Source organism: Dendrobates tinctorius, unplaced genomic scaffold (assembly GCF_039654945.1).
Source record: "Dendrobates tinctorius isolate UK_male_01 unplaced genomic scaffold, ASM3965494v1 ptg000637l, whole genome shotgun sequence".
Taxonomy (NCBI): Eukaryota; Metazoa; Chordata; class Amphibia; order Anura; family Dendrobatidae; genus Dendrobates; species Dendrobates tinctorius.
Window position 1 is genome coordinate 192,501 of NW_027362289.1, and position 5,000 is coordinate 197,500.

Sequence of the window (5,000 nt, forward strand, 5' to 3'; positions counted from 1 at the left end):
ACCGCGGCCGCCCTGCCGCGCGACCCGACGCTCCTTGGGCGACACACAGGGTCGCTGGGGAGCGGGGCCGGGGCGTGGGGGGCCTTTGCGGCGCCACCGTCTGGCTTAGACCTGCCTCAATCGCGGGGGGTCCTCGACCGACCAGCGGACAGGCGCGAGGATTGGGAGAGGGGGTTTGGCCGTCGGGGTCCGCCGCGGCTCCGGCACAAGCCCCAGCGACGCAGAGGTCGCGCGGGGCGTAGTCGGCCTGGCCGTATCGGCGTCGCCCTCCAGCGTAGTCCCTACACCCGGCTCTTGCCCGTCCTCAAAGGGATGCCCGAGCGGCTTTTCCTCCCAGGGCTGTTCCCCCGCCTGGCGGGAACACGGGGGGGTGCGCAGGGCAGCGTTCTGCCGTACTCCCTTCACCTCTCGCCCCATTCAAATCGCTCCCTTCTCCATCTTCCCCTCGCTCGGGGGGCGTTCGCTCTCTCGCTCTCCCTCTCCCTTCCGAGCCGCCTCGGAGGACGACGTACGAGGAGCGGAAGGCGATGGCGAGTCGGGTGGGGGCACACCGCGCAGTGAGAACCCCCCCTCGCCTGCCTCCACAGCTCTGTCATCCCCCCCACTAACGTAGGGGCTCGGGAAAGACTAGTGGCGCGGAGCTCGGCAGCGGCGTGGAAACGCCACCCACCGCCGCCGCTCTCGCTGGTGCCCGCCGCGGAGGCCGCCCTTCGGGCGATGCGTGGCACGGACCTCCGCGGGCAGGGCTGCGCATCTGGAACTTCGAAAAGGGCCGCCCTTGCTAACACTGTGCTTCCCCACGCGGGGAGCGATTCGGACGGCTGGCCCCCACGCCGGGGTGGGTGGGCGCCCCGCCGTTCGCCCGCGTGGGTCGTCAGACCACTGTTCATCGTTCGGTGCGATTCAAACTTCCCACAGCTCGGCCGCCTCCGTCCTCGAACGGGAGGTGACGGCCGGCGTGCGCGCCCAAAGATAGGTGGTGGAAGCCCGGGGGTACAGGAGGAAGGACACCGCTCACCGTAAACCGACGCGAGCTCCAAAGCCCGGGTCGAGCGAGCAGCACCACCTCCCCACCCGGGAGCGCCGTGCCAGATCGATCGGAGGATAAGACCGCTCTGAGAGGACATGGACGAGAGGGGCGTCCGCCTTCCGGAGCCCCCCCTTTCGGACGAGGACTCCGGATTTGCCCCCCGAAAGCCATCACCTCCAGAGAACCAGGGACCGCCGAGGGAGGGTCTGGTCAGGCTTGGGTACCCCAGCATTGCCTCTCTCGCTTGGGATGCACGATCGGCAAAAGTCCCTCTCGGAGCTGTGGAAGTTCGGTCTCAGCCGGAGTGCGCAACTTCCAGACGAGAGGGACCACATGCCAAGTCGCCTACCCAAGTCGGGGAACCAGAGAAACAACTGCTTTCTATCGGGGTAGAGAGACGACACTCTCTCAAGTACATTCTGCCAGAGGTGCGCATTCCTATGTATTTGCATTGCGGGACAACGTCCCCACTTTAAGGGGACGAAGTCGGAACTGTACCCGGCCTCAAGTCACTGTAGGGCGGATGCGGCACCTAGAAAATTCCTCATTCCGGTTCTTTTTCACTTAGTCGTTTTTTTTTTTGGCAAGAATGTACCCCAGGATGGCCAAAAAGCCAAAGCCAGGGACTGAGAACCATCGAGCATGCTCTGAGGGGACATAGTCAGAGGGGGCGTCCGCCTTCCAGAGCCCTCCTTCCCACGAGGACTCCAGATTTGCCCCCCCCCCCCTGACAACAGCCATCGCCTCCAGAGAACCAGGGACCACCGAGGGAGGGTCTGGTCGAAGCTCAGGTACCCAGGATAGCTTCTCCGGCTTGGGCATGGACCGCCAGACAAAGCCGCGGACCATGAACCATCCAGCCTGCTCTGAGGGGACATAGTCAGAGGGGGCGTCCGCCTTCAAGAGCCCTCCTTCCCACGAGGACTCCAGATTTGCCCCCCTGACAGCCATCACCTCCAGAGAACCAGGGACCGCCGAGGGAGGGTCTGGTCAAAGCTCACGTACCCCAGGAGAGCTTCTCCGGCTTGGGCACAGACCGCCAGACAAAGCCGCGGACCATGAACCATCCAGCCGGCTCTGAGGGGACATGGTCAGAAGGGGCGTCCGCCTTCTAGAGCCCAAACTCGGCCACGGACTCCAGATTTGCCCCCCTGAATGCCATCACCCTTCAGAAGACCAGGGACCACCGAGGGAGGGTCTGGTCAGGCTCAGGTACCCCAGGATCGCCTCTCTCACTTGGGACGCACGACCAGCAAAAGTCCCTCCTGGAGCCGTGGAAGTTCAGTCTCGGCCGTATTTTGCAACTTCCACGACAAGAGGGACCACCTTCTAAGTCGCCTACCCGAGCCAGAGAACCATAGGAACAACCGCCATACATCGGGGTAGAGAGAGCCCACTCTCTCCTATATTCTCCCGCAGGTGCGCATTACTATGTATTTGCATTGCGGGACAATGTACTTCAATGAGCGGGACAAAGTCGGAAATGTATCCGACCTCCTGGAACTGTGCGGCTGCTACAGCAGTCAGAAATTCCCCATTCCGGTTCTTTTTCACTTGGATTTTTTTTTTTGCAATTTTTTGCCTAAAACGTATTCCTCCAACATGTACTAGCTCATGACACTTGAAATTTTTGAGCCAATTGATAATAACAGCTTTTTAGAGCTCAAAAACAAAAAAAATTTGAGCGAACAAAAAATGTTCGAAAATGACCTCAGCTCCTGGAACTGTTTTCGGTACACCTCCAGAGAGGCTCCCCTGCCTGGAAGTCTGTCACTGCTCAGCTCGAAATTTTTCTAAGTCCCAAAATTCGGTTTTTCATCCAAAATTCAACTTTCTGCCCAGGATCCACAAACTTTAAACCCAGTTGGGGGACCCTCCCTGGGGGCCCTACAACATACTGAAGCCCCCCTGTGGTGGAAGTAGGGGAATTTACTTATTTTTACACAAAATCACAAAATTCCATTTTTTGTTCGCAAAACACTTTTTTGTCCTCAAGAAACTTTTTTGTCCTCAAAACACTTTTTTGTCCTCGAGAAACTTTTTTGTCCTCAAGAAACTTTTTTGTCCTCAAAACACTTTTTTGTCCTCAAAACTCAATTTCTTCCATAATTCGACTTTCCCCCAAAAAACCACACATTCTACCCTCATGGGAGGCACTCTCCCTCGGGTCCCCACATCATATTGACGCCCCAGAGCGGTGGGAGAAGGGGAAATCTGATTTTTGCACAAAAATCCAAAAATCGCTCTAAGTCCAAAAATCCTGAAAATTTTTCTAAGTCCCAACGGTACTTTCTGAAAAGTGTACCCAGGCCCCTGGAAGCCTCCTAGGTACACCTCCTGAGACTCCCCCCTTCCTGGAAGTCTGACACATCTCGAAATTTTTCTAAGTCCCAAAAACTGGTTTTTGCTCCATAATTCGACTTTCCCCCCAAAAGCCACACATTCTACCCTCATGGGAGGCACTCTCCCTCGGGTCCCCACATCATATTGACGCCCCAGAGCGGTGGGAGAAGGGGAAATTCGATTTTTGATCAAAAATCCAAAAATCGCTCTAAGTCCAAAAATCCTGAAAATTTTTCTAAGTCCCAACGGTACTTTCTGAAAAGTGTACCCAGGCCCCTGGAAGCCTCCTAGGTACACCTCCCGAGGCGCCCCCTTCCTGGAAGTCTGTCACATCTCGAAATTTTTCTAAGTCCCAAAAAATGGTTTTTGCTCCATAATTCGACTTTCCCCCCAAAAGTCACACATTCTACCCTCATGGGAGGCACTCTCCCTCGGGTCCCCACTTCATATTGACGCCCCAGAGCGGTGGGAGAAGGGAAAATTCGATTTTTGCACAAAAATCCAAAAATCGCTCTAAGTCCAAAAATCTTGAAAATTTTTCTAAGTCCCAACGGTACTTTCTGAAAAGTGTACCCAGGCCCCTGGAAGCCTCCTAGGTACACCTCCCGAGGCGCCCCCTTCCTGGAAGTCTGACACATCTCGGAATTTTTTCTAAGTCCCCAAAAATGGTTTTTGCTCCATAATTCGACTTTCCCCCCAAAAGTCACACATTCTACCCTCATGGGAGGCACTCTCCCTCGGGTCCCCACTTCATATTGACGCCCCAGAGCGGTGGGAGAAGGGAAAATTCGATTTTTGCACAAAAATCCAAAAATCGCTCTAAGTCCAAAAATCTTGAAAATTTTTCTAAGTCCCAACGGTACTTTCTGAAAAGTGTACCCAGGCCCCTGGAAGCCTCCTAGGTACACCTCCCGAGGCGCCCCCTTCCTGGAAGTCTGACACATCTCGGAATTTTTTCTAAGTCCCCAAAAATGGTTTTTGCTCCATAATTCGACTTTCCCCCCAAAAGTCACACATTCTACCCTCATGGGAGGCACTCTCCCTCGGGTCCCCACTTCATATTGACGCCCCAGAGCGGTGGGAGAAGGGAAAATTCGATATTTGCACAAAAATCCAAAAATCGCTCTAAGTCCAAAAATCTTGAAAATTTTTCTAAGTCCCAACGGTACTTTCTGAAAAGTGTACCCAGGCCCCTGGAAGCCTCCTAGGTACACCTCCCGAGGCGCCCCCTTCCTGGAAGTCTGACACATCTCGGAATTTTTTCTAAGTCCCCAAAAATGGTTTTTGCTCCATAATTCGACTTTCCCCCCAAAAGTCACACATTCTACCCTCATGGGAGGCACTCTCCCTCGGGTCCCCACTTCATATTGACGCCCCAGAGCGGTGGGAGAAGGGAAAATTCGATTTTTGCACAAAAATCCAAAAATCGCTCTAAGTCCAAAAATCTTGAAAATTTTTCTAAGTCCCAACGGTACTTTCTGAAAAGTGTACCCAGGCCCCTGGAAGCCTCCTAGGTACACCTCCCGAGGCGCCCCCTTCCTGGAAGTCTGACACATCTCGGAATTTTTTCTAAGTCCCCAAAAATGGTTTTTGCTCCATAATTCGACTTTCCCCCCAAAAGTCACAC